Source organism: Hyperoodon ampullatus (genome assembly GCF_949752795.1).
Source record: "Hyperoodon ampullatus genome assembly, chromosome: 20".
Classification (NCBI taxonomy): Eukaryota; Metazoa; Chordata; class Mammalia; order Artiodactyla; family Ziphiidae; genus Hyperoodon; species Hyperoodon ampullatus.
Window position 1 is genome coordinate 20,140,407 of NC_136933.1, and position 17,817 is coordinate 20,158,223.

Genomic DNA, 17,817 nt, shown 5'->3' on the forward strand with positions numbered 1-17,817 from the left:
AGTGCCAACATTTGGGCCGAAGATTTCACTAGTGCTGCAGGAATTTGGGCGGAGGTAGAGTGGGAGGGTGACCGTGGAAACTAATGTAATCAGAGAGGTCTTTCCATATAGGGTGGGTCTTGAGAGGCTTTCACAACTTCAATCACCTGTTCCAATCTCTTCATCAGTTTGATAATCCACCTCCCTGATTCCATTTTCTCCACCTTCCAAACCGTCCTTTGTAGTGCTGAGTGATCTCTCTAAATAAATCGCTGATCATTATTCCCTTACCTAAAATCTATTAAAGGGAAGCCTGTTGCTTTCTGGAGGGAAAATCCTAGCATCACTTAGTAAACTGGTGATCGTGACCTCTTTACCCACCACTGAACCCCTGCCACCTTAATTCCAGTCACACAAAATTATTGGAAATGTTGGAGAGCTCTCTGTTTGCTTCTGCTGCCTAGAATGCTGCTTTAGACTCTTACCCACCCTCTTCATGTGACCCTTTTTTTTCAGCCTTTAAGACAAACTCAGGCTTCATTTTCTCCAAAAAGCCATCTTTGAATGACTTCCTCTGTTTCCCCAGATAGCCTTCGTTTCTCACTCTGTAGTTTAATACTGTGCTTTTTAAACGCAGGAGCCATGGCTTATTTATACTTGTTTCACCTACACCTGTACCCAATGCCTGCTTCACAGTAGACCTTGCCTAAATGTCAGTTAAAATAGTAAGATTCTAAATCCTGGTGTGGGATAATGAAGAGAGTGAAACAGTGTGACTTGACTAGATAGGAGGGGTTGTGATAGAAAAACACAAGTAGACATATTGGATGGGTAAGGAATAGCAGGCCATTGGAAGTCAATTCCTTATTTATTTATCAGCTGTCTCTGCAAAGACACTGCTTGGTGATAGGAGAATACAAAAGATGCTTAGACTCAGGGCCTGATCTTAAGGGCCTTCACCTAAATAAACAGTGTGCAGTGAGAGGCAGTATAACACATAATTAAGAGTGTAGCTTCTGGAGACAGACTGCTTGGGTGGACAAACCTTGCTGTCTTTATAAGTTAGATGACATAGTTATTTAACCTCCACATAACTATGTTTCTTCAGCTATAAAATGGGATGATACCTCCTAGAGTTATAATGAATATTAAGAGAGTTAATATAGGAAAATACTTTTTAAAGTTCCTGATAAATAGTGCATCATAAATGTTAGCTATTATTATTAGATATCAAAGTGCCCTGAGAAAGATATAAACAAAATGTTGTAGCAGGATATGGTGGTGACATGTTTTAGGAGTTTGTGCTCCTGTCTTGCTCTAGGGATCAGGAGAAGATTAATAGTCAAAGTGGCATCTGAGAAGGGTCTTGAACAATGGGTCGGGTTTTGATAGCTGGAGATGGGGGAGGATAGGCATGTCTGATGGTGGCAGCCGTATTAGCAAAGGCATGGAGATAGAAGAGTAAAGGGCTTGTGTAAGGAGCAGCGAGCAGTCCTGTTGTTTGGAGCACAGGGGATGTAGATTAGAGTGGTGGGAACTAGGATTGAGAAGGCAAGTTGGGGTCATTTTTTTTAACTTATTTTTTATTTTATTTTTATAAATTTATTTATTTATTTATTTATTTTTGGCTGCTTTGGGTCTTCATTGCTGCACGCGGGCTTTCTCTAGTTGCAGCGAGCGGGGGCTACTCTTCATTGCGGTGCATGGGCTTCTCATTGCGGTGGCTTCTCTTGTTACAGAGCACAGGCTCTAGGCGTGTGGGCTTCAGTAGTTGTGGCGCGCGGGCTCTGTAGTTGTGGCTTGCGGGCTCTAGAGCGCAGGCTCAATAGTTGTGGCGCACGGGCTTAGGTGCTCCGCAGCATGTGGGATCTTCCCAGACCAGAGCTCGAACCCGTGTCCCCTGTATTGGCAGGCGGATTCTTAACCACTGCGCCACCAGGGAAGTCCCTGGGGTCATTTTCTGGCTGAAGAATTTGCATGAAATCAGTAAGCACTTAGAGTGATTAAATAGTAGTGGGGTGAGATGAACAAAGTGGTATTCCAGTACGCTTATTCTGCAGCAGTGGGTATGATGGGTTGTGTAAGTGATACCAGGATCCTCCCACTCAAGCCATAGCTCTTTGTGACATAGAAAAAAAATGGAAACCAGTTTGAATATTAAAGAATCTTTGGCAATATTAAACTCTTGATTCTTGGTGGCACCACAGAATCAAGATGGGCCCAATTCAAACCTGACTCAAAGCAAAACCATGACAAATGGTTTAGTAGATTAGTATCCAGTCTAGTTTGTAGAATCTAAGACAATGCTTTGTACTGGAATAGAGATAAATTCATGACTCTCCCTTCTAGTCCCACCCTCTGTTTTGAAGTTAAGCAGCCGCTTTTTTAAAAAATTAATTTTATTTTCAACTCCTCCAGGTTTCTGTGGGTTTCAGGACTCACATAAGTCCTCTAGGATCTTGATGAATTGAGGAGGTGTGAGCAAACATGTTTTTAGCAAGGGGAGAAATTTGAAATTCTGTTAACATATTTTCCATTAACATTCCCAAGTTTTCAAGGTTATTCAATGAGAGGGATCCTTGTGCAATTTTCCAAGCTTTACTGACCTTAAGAATCGTTGCAGGGAATTCCCTAGCGGTTCAGTGGTTAGGACATGGTGCTTTCACTGCTGTGGGCCTGAGTTTGATCCGTGGTCGGGGAACTAAGATCCCACGAGCTGCATGGTGCGGACAAAAAAAAAAAAAAGAATCACTGAAGATATTTTTTAGAAACACTGACCCCCAGGCCCCTCATCTAGAGATTTTTATTCAGGAAGATCATTGATGGGACCCAGGAATATATGTTTTTGGTAAGTGTCACAAATGATTCTTAGTGGTCAGGCAAATTTGGGAAACATTGACCTAGAATTTATGTTTTCATGACTGGCAGCTGGAGAAGGTTGTTCCCCAAGCTTCTATCTTTTCTGAAAATTAAATATTTATTTTTAGTTTTTAAAAGGAAACTTTTTATAACTAGATACAATGTTTATACACATACTATATGTATTGTACTATACTGTATCTTTTGTCATTTGTATACTTAAAGATGGGTAAGAATACTATCAGAAAACTTAGATATTAAATGAAAAGAGAAGTGTATGGAGGTAGAGAATAATGGGAGAGGTGTGTTTATTGCTGTGCAAAAGTAAAGTCCAAAATGATAGAAGTCTGAGGTTGCAAATAGCACTTAGTAAGGTGCAAGAGCTTCAAAATCATTTCTGAAATCTTTGATGTTCAGTGGTAAATGGTGACTTGGGACTAGATTTAGGGGAGAAACCAATTATGCTTTAAAGTGTTCTTGTAAAAAGGGCTTTAAATGAAGGAAAATCCTTATATTTACTTGAGTTAATTTAAATGGGAAGTTTTTAACAAATTACTAACCCTTCCCTTCTTAAAAATTTTCATTTGAAATGAAAATTTGAAATAAAAATTTAAACTGATGTTTATGCTCTATTAGTATCCTTATGCAAAGACTTAACATATTTTACATTTCCAAGTTTTTATTTCTTAATTTTTCTGGAAGGAATTGTTTTACCTTGAGTTTTTAAAAGCAAGGTAAAACAATTTACTTTGACAAGTGCATATGGTACATTCTTCCCCAGTTTTTTTGTGGCAAAAGATTAGGTTTAACAGTGATTGCAGTATGAGAGCAGTGGGTCCAGACCAATTGCACTAACTTTACTAAAATTGTGTTCTGTTGTTTGGACTAAAAGAAAATGGAGGCAAAACATATAGATCTGACATGAAAACATCGACTGTTCTACTCTCTGTTTCTATGAGAGAGTACACACACATACACACACACACACACACACACATACACCTATATATACCACATCTTATTTATCCATTCATTCATAGACAGACATTTAGGTTGTTTCCATCTTTGCTATTGTGAATAATGCTGCATTGAACATGGAAGTGCAGATATCTCTTCGAGATACTGATTTCCTTTCCTTTGGATATATACCCAGAAGTGGGATTACTGGATCATATGGAAGTCCTATTTTCACTTTTTTAAGGAACCTCCATGCTATTTTCTACAGTGGCTGCTCCAATTTACATTCCTACCAACAGTGTGTAAGGGTTGCCTTTTCTCCACATCTTTGCCAGTACTTATTATCTCATCTTCCTGCTAATAGTCATTCTAACAGGTGTGAGGTGATATTTCATTGTGGTTTTGATTTGCATTTCCCTGATGACTAGTGACATTGAGTGTCTTTTCATATACCTGTTGGCCTTTGGAAAAATACCTATTCCGTTCCTTTGTCCATTTTTTAATAGGTTTTTTTTCTAATGAATGAATTTCTTATATGTTTTGGATATTAATCCCTTATCACATATATGATTTGCACATATTTTCTCCCACTCTGTAGATTGCCTTTTTAATTTGTTGATTGTTTCTTTTGCTGTGCAGAAGCTTTTTGGTCTGTTGTAGTCCCACTTGTTTATTTTGCTTTTGTTGTTTGTGCCTTGGGTGTCACATCCAAAAAATTATTTCCATGACCAATGTTGAGGAACTTTTTCTCTATGTTTTCATTTAGGAGTTTTATGTTTTCAGGTGTTATATTTAAGTCTTTAATCATTTTAAGTAGAAATATTTAACATTTCAAGAGTGTTATGTAGGCTATCATGAGCACATCTTCTAAGGACCTAAGCTGGGACATTCTGGACTATACTCTTTATGGATTTACCCCTTCAACATGTAACATTGGCTAAGATACACAGAAGATATATAGAGTACAAGATGACAGGACAGGAGATATATGACATTCTACCACATTCTATCATTATTTTCTCACTTATCAAAGCCTCAAAGCATCTTCTTTTTTTCTTTTTTTCTGTTGACACATTACTAAGCAGAGCCCTATTTACTTGTGCTGGAGAGAAGGAACATTTAAAATATCTGTCTTAGAGAGAGAGGGTATGAAGAAAGTGGTTTCAATTAGGTTGATGACATTGAAGTGTGCTCTTTGTAGAGAAGTTAATAACTAATTCCCACAATATGGAGCACTTCCCCATATGAGGGAGGCCTGGAGTAGAGAAATAGTTTCTGGATTTTGCAACACAGCTTGGGTGAGGGGGATGGGAGATGATCAATCAAGTATTGTCCTTAAGAGATGGAGTAGGTGGAAGCTACCTCAGAGAGTATGTGCTTTAAAGCGTCAGGTCTCAAACTTTTTGGTGTCAAAAGTTTATACTCTTAAAAATTATTGAGGACCCTAAAGAAGTTTTTTTAAATATGGATTATATCTATCTATATTTACCATACTAAAAATTAAAGCTGAGAAATTTTAAAAATTATTAGAAAATAGACCTATTATGTGTTAACATAAATAACATATTTTATTAAAATTGATGAGAAGAGTGGCATTGTTTCATATGTTTGCATATATATCTTTAGTGTCTGGCTTAACAGAAGAGATTTTGGTTCTCCTATCTGCTTCCACATTCAATTTCTTATGATAGCACATGCCGAGATGCTTATGGGAGACTCCAGTGTACGCTGGGGAGAAGATGGGGGTGGGAGAGGCAAGTAACACCTAAGTACTGTCACAGAAAGGGTTTTGACCTTGCAGACTTCCTGAAAGGGACTCAGGGCCTCCCAACGTCCCCTGGACCACGTGAGCACAGAGTAGAGGGTGAGTTCAGATGAGAAAGCAGCCTTTGTGGAGGGTTTTCTTGGCTGGCAGGGAGAGCCGGGTTAGGGAGTGTGGAAATGAAGGCTGTGCTCTTCTTTCCTTTCATTTTCCTTTACACTCTTGTTAGAATTTACTTTTTAGATTACAGCATTGCCAGAAATTAGGAATTGTGTGAATGGACATCATTGATACTGCTTGATTAAAGACTTATTTTGTCCATCTTCTAAGTTTTTGGTGCATTCAAAGAAGCTTTCTGTCTCATTTTTTCCCACACCCCAATTTGGAATTTGGAAAGTGTCCTTGAAACTGTACTTAGATGATGTGTCTCCCTGAATACACTTTGAGATCACTTATAAATCTCTATAAACAATGCTATGGTGTCCTTAAAATACAAATATGACACTATTCCTCATGTAGGAAGGACTACAGAAACCTAAAAAAATGATATTTTTAATACAACCTGATGCTACTTGAACAAAATGTGTCTACTTTCTTATGTGTCCACAAGGTGCTGCTGTTTCCCTTCTAATAACACAAGGCAGCTGCTCCCAAGAACACAAGGTACTCAAAAAATTACTATCGTTCCTATTCCATAATTATTAAGTTTTCAGGGTGCAATTAGGTTTTTCCCATAGAAGAAACGTGTAGGGTTTTTCTTATAGAAACATAAGTTATGAGTTAGTCTAAAATTTGGCATTGTTAGAGTGAAGATTTCTCTCTTTTCCTTATAATTTCATTTATAATAATTATATTTTTAGTGATACTAATGGCTTCTTAAAAACATCATTATATTATACACCCAATGACTGTGAAATCATCTGCCTTGAAGCACAGCAAAATCAATCAGCAAACTGGGTCTGAAATGGGGCCATTTTAAGAAAGCTAGTTACACTCTGATTTTCAAGTTGGGTTTTTTTTTTTTTTGAAATTAAAACATTTCGAAAATGTACTAACTCTGATTGTTTTAAAAAAGTAATGGTTCTTTTTATGGTAAGGGAATAAATTGAACCTCTGTGTTGGAAAGTGCAGAAAACAAATCAGCGTTCTTTATAAATAGATTTTCCTGCTGGTTTAGAAATTACCTTACGTGCTTTTTAGATGATGGAAAAATGAAATCAGCCTCTGTTTGCACTGTGCATGCAGCATATTTGCTGTGTCCCTTTCAAGAGGATTACGGAATGTTGGGGGGCGTCAGGATTCTCAAAAAAGAGAATTCTAAGAAGTGGCAAAATGAGAAAATGAAAATAAAGCAAGCCTGGTTGTTTAATATATATACTGATGGAGTTGAGGGAAGACCCTGGACTGGGAGCCAGCAGATCATGTTCTGACTTTGATGGAGTCATAGGTGGACCCAGCAGGCCTGGTATTCGGTGAAGGCCAAGGCTGACTGGGAGTCAGGCTGACGGGCATTGGAACAGGGAGAGAGGCCACTGGCCAGAGGTAATGGCCAAATGTTCACTGTTCAGTGCTTAAAGCTAAGCAGGGCATTAATGTGCATTCTGAGGGCAAAGTTGATACCAGAATCTAGACTTCCCAGCTGAATCCAAGACCTCAGTCTGATGGGCAGGATTACGGAGTCTCAGAGGTCCGACAGAACCCACAGAGGTGTGCTCTGCAGATGCTGGCTGGCGAGAAGCACAGAGATGTTTCATTCCACTTAGTAAACATTCTTTGATAGTCTAAGTTTGACAGAAACATCCTTCAGGAGCAGAGACAAACTCTTCAGATTTGGGTTAGAGGTCTGGTTCCTTGGAGCTGTAGCCGTAGAGCTTATATTTCAAGGGAGGAGAGAGGAGACAGCATCTCAGGATGGTAGGTGACTGCAATTAAACTGGATTTTTTAAAAAAAGAGAATTCTTATGTCTTAGTCTGCTTGAGCTCCATAACATATTATCATAAACAAAAAAAAAACATTTATTTCTCTCAGTTCTGGAGGCTGGGAAGTCCAGAATTAAGGCAGATCTCATGTCTGGTTAGGACCTGCTTCCTGATCTGCCAATGGCTAGCTTCTCGTATCCTCATATGGCAGAGAGAGCTCTCTTTCTCTTCTTATAAGAACATTAATCCCATTATGAGTTCCTCACCCGCATGACCTCACCTAAACTAAATTACCTTCCCCAAACCCAATCTCCTAATATCATCCCATTGTAGGTTAGGACTTTCACATATGAATTTTGGGAGGACACAAATATGTAGTCCATAGCACCTTATCTAATAAAATCTAGTCCCTAAAAGAGATGTAAAATTATGACTTGATTTTTGTCCAAACTGTCAGTCTGGATTTCTTTAAAACAAACCATACTTTATTATTTCATCTAAAGATTTATTCATTCTTAATCCATTATATTTACAGAATTTTTAAAGAATTGCATACATGAGACTTCTAATAGCTTTATCATAGGAGGCTTTATAATATTGTAGGTAAAAGCATGTGCTTTGAAATCATACAGTAGAATTTATGAACAAATCCACACAAAACCCTATTGTTGGCTACTCTTACGGTTCTAATTGTGCTGAGGAACTAAATTTCAGAGACTTGCCCAAGGTCACACAATTAATAAGTGGTATAGCTGGAATGTGAATCTAAGTCTATTTGATTCCAGGACCTATTTACCATTCTCCTACAATGCTTTTTAAGACCCAGAGAATGCTAACATTCTTTCTTTTGAAATCTCACTTCTTTCTGGGTAGGAGCTTTATTTTATTTTATTTTATTTTATTTTATTTTATGCGGTACGCGGGCCTCTCACTGTTGTGGCCTCTCCCGTTGCGGAGCACAGGCTCCGGATGCGCAGGCTCAGTGGCCATGGCTCACGGGCCCAGCTGCTCCGCGGCACATGGGATCTTCCCAGACCGGGGCACAAACCCGTGTCCCCTGCATTGGCAGGCGGACTCTCAACCGCTGTACCACCAGGGAAGCCCTAGGAGCTTTATTGATCTGTGAATAGGGTACCATAATACAAAAAATTCTTTGAAATCTTTAATATTTGCAGTGAGACAAGGAACAGTTCTGTGGTATTGTCAGTGGGTAAGCATCATTTGAACGCTCTCTGTGCACCAGCTCTGTAAGAAGTAGAGACATTTCTGTTGGCCTGTGGAGGACAGAAAGCCCACAGCTTCTGTCATACCTTCCCTTTTACTTCATCTCCATGAAGATGGACTTCTATGGTTGGTCAAATTCAAGGATCTTTTATGAGCCACAGCTAGAGGTAGAACTTTCCTAACTCTAGGTTAAGATTTATGAGCAAGCTGGAGAGCTAACTTAGCTTGCGACTACTCCTTTTGGGAGAAAGTCTAATCATTTCTTTTTGGGGAGCCCCCTTTGCTCCCCCAAATGCTGCATAAGACAAGTCTGCATTCTAATCCTTTGGCAGTAGAGGATATCCGCTCTCTTCCACTGAACGCACAACCAAAAACAAACAAGAAAAACTAAAACAAAACCTAGGCAAGCTCCCCTGGCTTCCTTGGGACTACACTCTCTCTGGCTGCTTTCCTCATCCTCCTCTCCAACAGGTGTCCTGTCCCTTTCTCATAAGGGAGTGTCCAGATCTAAGACTTGGGCCTGGGCTTTGGGAGAAGTAGGCGGGAGGGGTCTCTGGCTTGCTTTGGCACCAGACCAAGTTAGTAACAAAGTCCTTCCAGCTTTAAGGTCAGCTCAGTTGACCTCTCTCTGTGTTTGGGGAAAATCTCCAGGTAGCAATAAAGTGTTATTTTCCTGTGCTTTGTTTTCTGTACATATGTATCTATCTTAGGGACATCATGTGGAGATTTGTTCCTTGGCCAAAAACCATCTTCATCACTTCCATTATGGCAAACTGTATTCCCGTGTGGAACTGAAATCTAAATGGAGATTCAGTGAACAAGTATAGTGAGAGAATTATGTTATGGGGTAAATCCTTTAGTGTCTTCTTAGGGACATTGATTGTTTTCTCCCTTATTGACCAAGTTCTAGGCTTGCATAAAAGTGATGTTTTGGTCTGAGGCAAACTTCCTGATTGGTTAGCAATAAATTTGACTGCCTCCCATAGGACTGCTGGGAACTATCTCTTGTCTCAATCAGAAATTCCACCATTTGGAGATGTGAACTGGGAAGGCTATTAATATTTATTGAGTACCTGTTGTATGCAGCACTATGTTAAACATTGGACGTATTAAATAATTTTGAATATCTTCACATTCAACCCTCACAACAATACTCTGATATACATGTTATTAGTCCCATTTTAGAGATGATAAAACTGAGGGTCAGAGAGACTAAGAATCACACAGCTAGGAAGAGATGGTGCTGAGATTTGCAGCAAGTCTAACTCTGAACCACCACGTTTATGCTGTCTCTTCACTAGTGAGTTCTTTGATTCCTCAAAGTCATTAGTCTTCAGGAATTAATCCTCAACTGTAGGTTTCACAGGGAGGAGCTGCCACTTTAAACTTTGTGGCTAAAAGTGCAGATTTGGAACCTGGGGAGAGGCACAGGGGAGGGTTCTGTTGATAAACTTCATGTATTGGGTTGGCCAAAAGTTTCTGCAACAGCTTACTGAAAACCCGAATGAAGTTTTTGGCCAACCCAATACTTTGTGGGGCTTTGAAAGACTGTCTCCAAATTCTCTGTCCTGTTGGCTTTTCCATATTAGTTCAAATGCCATAAGTCTCTCTTTTAGGTTAAATTAAGGAAAATTTCTAAAACACTAAAAAAAAAAAGGACTGAGAGAGAGATAAAAAGCCAACTCAGATCTCATACTTAGGTCCCAGAGTTTTGTTCAACCTAAAACAGGCCTTGGTTCAATTTGAAGAAGGCAGAATTGAGCTTGGAAATCTTTAGCAAACCCGTCAGGAAGCAGGCAGGGTCTGGGGGAGGGTGGCACTGGTCATCTAGGGAGCTGGGCACCTTTGCGTTGGCCAAAGATTACAGAACTCAATTCTGCTTTCTTCAGGTGTTGCTCAGGTTTGCTGGAGCTAACAGAGCTCTGAGAAGGACTGCTCCATGGCCTGAGCACGGGTCCTGAGCTGCCTTCGCTCATCAATACCTTGGCTGGTGGCTCTGCCCTCGGGGGCAACTGGCCTGGCTTTCTTGATCCACGCCAGAAAGCTTGCTTTTGAAGTGGTTTGGAAAGCTCCAAAAGAAACGTGCTTCATGGTATTGGTACTGCTGCCAAAGAGAAAAGGTTCTGCTTTTCATCAGCTGTTTACTCCAGCAATCTGTATCTCTCTAACACCTACTGCTGATGGCCCTGTTATGCTGACATACAGATAGTGTAGTTGAGGGTGCACAACAGTCAAGGATCCTGTTCCTCTCCATTCCAGCCTGGGCTAGAAACAGACTTAGGATGTTCTGATGCTTGAATGCAGGAGATCTGCGGCGGCTCTTATAACATGAGGCTGGACATTCTTTATCGTTTCTCCAGATACAGGAATTGGCAGGGCTTGAAAAAGAATCACTGGCAGGAAGTTCACTTTCTTTACTGCTACCTCCCCAGCCATAAAACTAAAAGCTTTTTACCTAAATCATGTTTGATATCTCATGGGAGTGGGAGATGCTTCCTTCAGAGTTTTCCCCAATTGGAGTTTAGTCCTAGGGATTTGCTAGTTTTAATAGTCTGTTTGAATTTGAAAAGCTTTTCTAATTGATGTTTCTCATATTCTCTCCTTGCCCCAGAAGACTTCTGATTTTGTGTCTTTAGGTTTTCCCCACTCCCCCCTGCCAAATCTCAGATTCCTGAAAGTAAAATCCTTTCATTTTGAACTTCATCATCTTTCACTTAATTAGAACTTCATTCACCTATTGTGCTAGGTTTAATTTCATCCCTTCAAAATAACCTTCCTCTATTTGAGTTTCCTCTATTTGACCCAGAGCTATTTCATTCTTGCAAATAAGCAGAAAAGGGAACCTCTCCTTGTGTCTGGTGATTTGTGTAGCAAAACATTTTGAGGTGCTGACTCCCTGATTTGTACTTTGTTAATGAATAAAAATCTTACTAAGAATCTTCTAATTTTCAAGATTTAAAAGTATAATAACTGACATTGCATCTAATTCGGTCTACATTTCCAGTGTGAAATAGTGTCAGGAGCCCTGTGACCTAAAGCTGACAGTGGGACTAACCCACTGTGTGACCTCAAGCAAACCACTTCATCTTGCGGCTCCTTCTTTCTTCATGTGTAAAATGTAGATAACTTGTCTGCCCCACTTAATTCACAGGGTGACTGTATTAGATCATGGGTAGCCAGGTTTATTGAAAATCATAAAGCTCTACAATTAGGTACGATATTATCTGTAATTTATAAGCTTCTGCAATCCTATGACCCTAGAGAAGTCCCTCTTCTGGTAAAAGAACACTCTACAGAATTTCTACAGGATCCCTGGGTCTCTTCTTTCCTTGGCTTTCAGGGATTCTGTTGTTTATCACTTTTCCATTTCTCATCTGCATCTTCAGTCTTTCTCCTCCTTGATGTTTTCTGTCAGCATTTAAATATAAATTTTTCATAGAGAATGAACTTATGGTTACCGGGGGGGAAGGGTGGAGGGAAGGGATAGTCAGGGAGTTTGGGACTGACATGTACACACTGGTATACTTAACAGGAAAACCAACAAGGACCTACTGTAGAGCACAGGGAGCTCTGCTCAATGTTATGTGGCAGCCTGGATGGGAGGGGAGTCTGGGAGAGAATGGATACATGTATATGTATGGCTGAGCCGCTTTGCTGTGCACCTGAAACTATCACAACACTGTTAATCGGCTATACTCCAATATCTAAAAAATGAAAAAAAATGGGATCAATATTACACACAAAATAAACATAAAGACAAAAAATATAGAAATCTTTCATTCATGTGGAAGATATTATCTTCCATCTTAGAGAGATCCCTTCCCTTGACTCGGTATGCCTTTCTAGCTACCAAGCCCTCTCTTCTCTCCCTTCATGGCCAAATTTTCCTCAGGAATATTTCACGTTTACTATCTCCTCTTCCTCACTTTCCTTTCACTCTTTATCTAGGCCAGCTGGTTTTCACGTTCATTAAGTCCATTAAACTACTTTTGCTAAGGTCACTGTAGTAGTTTGCTAGGGCAGCCATAACAAAATACCATAGACTGGGTGGTGTAAACAACAGAAGTGTATTTTCTCACAGCTCTGGAGGCTGGAAATCCAAGACCAAAGTGTTGGCAGACTTGGTTTCTTCTGAGGCCTCTGTCCTTGGCACCTTCTCTTGGTGTCCTCACATGGCCAACCCTCTATTTTGGTCCTAATCTCCTCTTCTTATAAGGACACCAGTCATATTGATTAGGGTCTACCTGCGTGACCTCATTTAACCGTAATTACCTTTTAAAAGGCCCTCTCTCCAAATACAGTCACAGTCTGAGGTATTGGGGTTAGGACTTCAATATATACATTTTGGGTGAACACAACTGAGACCGTAACAGTTACCAACAGCCTTCCTTTTTTTTTTTTTTTTCCTTAGGAATAACAGTTTTATTTACCAATTACAGAATCCATTCATTTTATACACACTGCACCCCCTGTCTTTCCCATCTCCTTACTCCCCTCACTAATAGATTTAGAACTGACAGTGCTTTCACTTCTGAGTACAAAGAATAATTTTCTTTTGAACATAAAGACAACTATAAAATGAAAATCAGGGCTTCCCTGGTGGCGCAGTGGTTGGGAGTCTGCCTGCCGATGCAGGGGACACGGGTTCGTGCCCCGGTCTGGGAAGATCCCACATGCTGCGGAGCGGCTGGGCCCGTGAGCCATGGCCACTGAGCCTGCGTGTCCAGAGCCTGTGCTCCGCAACGGGAGAGACCACAACAGTGAGAGGCCCACGTACCGCAAAAAAAAAAAAAAAAAAAAATCAAAATCAAACTTTAAAATATAGTCCTCTTCTAACAGTAGCCTTCCTATTTTTAAGTCCAGTGAGTTCTCAGGAATATTCAGTAGAGTAAACCTCTTCCTCTGAATCTCTCTTTTTTGGGGGCTCCTCTGATTCTATACTTGGGTGATTTTCTTCCCCTTTCTTTGGCTCAGATCCTCCTTCTCTCCATCTCCTTCTTCCTTACCTCCAAATGCTAAATGCTAGAGTTCCTCAGGGCTTGGTTCTGGGTCCCCTTCTCACTTGATACAGACTTTAAATAAGATTTTAATAATTCCTGTACTTTAAATATCATTTAAATGCTTATGACTCTCAAATGTAAATCTGTACTACAGACCTCTCCTGCTAAGTGCCAAAACATTATGTCCAACTGTTTTTTTGAAGTTTCCACTTGGATTTTCACAGGCATACCTAAAATCAGAACTCAGAACTTTTGAGTTCTATCCCCAAATTTATGCCTCTTCCTAAATCTATTCCTTCCTATTAGTTTATTTCTTATCCAACCTTCTTGTTCTTCATAGAAGTCACCTCCGTTTGCCTACTTTCTTCTCCCAGAAATGAGTAATCCTTGATGCTTCCTTCTTTTTGCCACACCTCTGTTAGAACGACTTGCAATCAAGTCCTGTTATTCTACTTCAAAAACATGTCCTAAAAGCAATCTCCTTCCATCCCCATCAATATCTCTCACCTGGTGTGTAAACAAAACTCCTCTTTCCAACTTTGTGTCCCTCTAATTCATTCTCTACAGAGCATCCAGAGAGATCCCTTAAAGATTTCAATTGGATCACATTTCTCCTCTGTTTATAAATTTTAATGGTTTCCCACCTACAAGGTAATTCTGCTAGACTGCAGGCTCTAAGGATGTAGGGACTAAGTTTGCCTTATTTATTTCTGTTTACCCAGAGCCTAGCCCAGTGCCTTGTACCTAGTAGGCCCCTAACACATTGACCTAATTCTCATCTTTTTGGCCTCACCTTTCATGCCAGTACTCATCTGTCTTAGTCACTTTGCTCTTTTCCCAGATCTGTGAGCTGGCCTGGTCCAGGCTGCCTGGGCTGGGATGTACTCACTCTCCCTTTGGCTAGCATTCACTTGTATCCTTACTACACTAACTGGTGTCCAAGACCAGCAGCACGGGCTTCCCTGAGAGCTTGTTAGGACTCAGACCCCACCCTAGACCTAATGAATCAGAATCCACACTTTAACCAAGTCCCCAGGTGACTCATGTGCACATTAAAGTGTGAGAAGCTCGGCTGTACATCTCAGCCTAATTGTTAGTTCTTTAGAGAGACCTTTCCCAACTGGCCAGTATAAATAGGGCCAAGTAATGGATTCACTCACCACATCTGTGACACCCAGAAGGGAAAGGAAGTGAGATGCCAGGGAGGAAGGCTGGGGAAGTGAAGCCTGCCAATCAGAAGCTGTTCGCTTTAGAATTTTACCTAAGGCCGACCTTTCAAAAGTTTTGGATTACACAGAGGAGCATGTGAAATCTGTGAATAGTTCTGATTTGATTTGAGTGAATAGAAAATTGCAAGAAATTTTGTTTGCTTTAACAGATTTTTGAGTCCACTCTGAAAATCCCTTTATGTAGTTGTTTTGTGTTGATTTGCCACATTATGACACCACAGGATAAATGCACAGCAGTGAGTCATAATCACTTTGGGTTTTCCAGTATTTCATCAATCCATGGTTGTGTATTGTAGAAAATCTGGCTAGAACACCTTTTCTTTAAGGTAGTTTGATTCCAGCTTTGTTGCAAGGCAATTATTCAGTGTTTTGATGCAGATACTTTAGGCATTGCATTGTTGACTGATTGGTTTGTGGTTCCTGGGGCCTTCTATAGATTCTGTCAGGAGCCCCAAAATAATATTACTGTAGATCTGCAGCTCTTTACAAAGGACATGCAATGAGTGTTCAACCAATGAACTAAGCCATGGTTTGTGACTGAGAGATGGAAGAAAACACACTGATTAAAAATAAACACCTTTGTTACTTATCTCTGAAAATATTTCTAAGGTGTCAAACATGGATTTCAGGATTTTATGGTGCCAAAGTTATTTTATTAATTTAACTAGACAATTTGTGGGAGTTATTCAACAAAGGGTTGGCAGAGCTGTCATTTTAAAGTATAATCCCACACGATCCTCGAGCATTACAGCTGCTCCTTGTTTGTTTAATAGAGCTGATGAGTACTTAATTTCAGAGGAAAGCTGGGTGCAGGTGTAGTGCTATTTAGAGGTAATGGAGGACACATTTGACATCTGTTCCATGATTTATAGGTAAAGCAAAGCAGAAGTTAAAATCAGCCCTATGTCAAATCTACATAGTTTAAAACTTCACAGAGTTTTTCTGAACATTGAAGGAGGGAGTTTAGTGGAAATCTAAGGGAATGAGAGAGAGACCAACATTTGTTGATTACCCTCTATGAGGTACTCATTTAATCATCACATCCACCCTTTGAGATGGGGTTTATTTATTCCATTTTACCCAAATGAAAAATTGAGCCTCAGATGCATGCTTTCCCCTCACCCCACCGTTACACATTAAAATCATAGGAGTGGCATTAAAAAAACACATTGTACACTCATTAGGATGGCTATTAGAAAATGGAAAATAACAAGTGTTGGAGGACTTCCCTGGTGGCACAGTGGTTAAGAGTCCTCCTGACAGTGCAGGGGACATGGGTTCGCGCCCTGGACCGGGAAGATCCCACATGCCGCGGAGCAACTAAGCCCGTGCGCCACAACTACTGAGCCTGCGCTCTAGAGCCTGTGAGCCACAACTAAGCCCGTGTACCACAACTACTGAGCCTGTGCTCTAGAGTCCCTGAATCACAACTACTGAGCCTGCGTGCCACAACTACTGAAGCCCATGCGCCTAGAGCCCGTGCTTCACAACAAGAGAAGCCACCGCAATGAGAAGCCCATGCGCTGCAACGAAGAGTAGCCCCCACTCACCGCAACTAGAGAAAGCCCTCATGCAACGATGAAGACCCAACACAGCCAAAAATAAATAAATAAAATAAGTTTATAAACAAAAAAAAGTGTTGGCAAGGATGTGGCGAAATTGGAACCCTTATGGGGCTGGTGGGAATGTAAAGCGGTACAGGTGATGTGGAAAACATTATGCCAATTCCTCAAAAATTTAAACAGAATTACCATATGAGCCAGTGATTCCACTTATAGATTGGTATATATGCAGAATAACTGAAAGCAGGGACTCAAAGAGATACTTGTACATCCATGTTCATAACTGCATTATTCACAAATTCCAAAAGGTGGAAATAACCTAAAAGTCCATTTATGGATAAATGAATAAACAAAAGGTGGTATGTACACATAATGGAATATTATTCAGCCATAAAAACAAATGAAATTCTGATTCTTGCTACAACATGGATATGAAAACGTATGCTAAGTGAAGTAAGCCAGACACAAAAAGACAAATATTGTATGATTCCACTTACATGAGGTGCCTAGAATAGGTAAATTCATAGAGACAGAAAGTAGAAAGTAGAATAAAGGTTACCAGGGACTGGGGGAATGTGGGAATGGGAAGTTATTGTTTAATGGGTACAGGGTATCTATTTGGCACGATGAAAGAGTTCTGGAGATGGATAGTGGCGATGGTTGCAAAGCGTTTTGAATGCACTTAATGCCACCGAAATATTCACTTACAAATGGTTAAAATGGTAAATTTTATGCTATTTATATTTATCACAATAAAATTTAACACATTGCTTGGGCTCCACTATCAGCTGAGTTTTGGGCATCAGTGTCCCCCAGGTACCTTCTGCTTTCAAGCTGTCCTTTCAGAGCTGTTCCAAAATCCCTCTTGGTTTCCAGTTTATGCCTGATAGCTTCTGAAGAGCTCCACGCATCAAAGCCAGCTCTGTTTCTTCCTCTTCTCAGTTCAACCCTCTACCTACCTCAGCTAGGCATTAAGAGAAAATCAAAATTTGCTGTAGGATACCAAATAATCTCCAGGATTATTGGTTATTAACCCATATGACTCCCTGGAGAGTGAAGGATCCCTAAAATCCCACTGTTCAGTCAGGCATTTGTGTGTCAAAAATGTCTTTATTTTTGCTAAAGCTGGGGATGGGGAAAGAGTAATGAATAGAGCCAGAAGCTACTCTGAGGCCCAGTGGAGACCTCAGGCTCATAACTCCAGCGGCCAGGAGCAGTGAGGGAAATTGACGGCTTCACATCCTTTCTCCACCTCTACTATTCTGTTTCTCCCCTTTGCCTCCTGCAGCTTCCCCTGGGGTCCGGATGCTTAGCCATCCTCCACT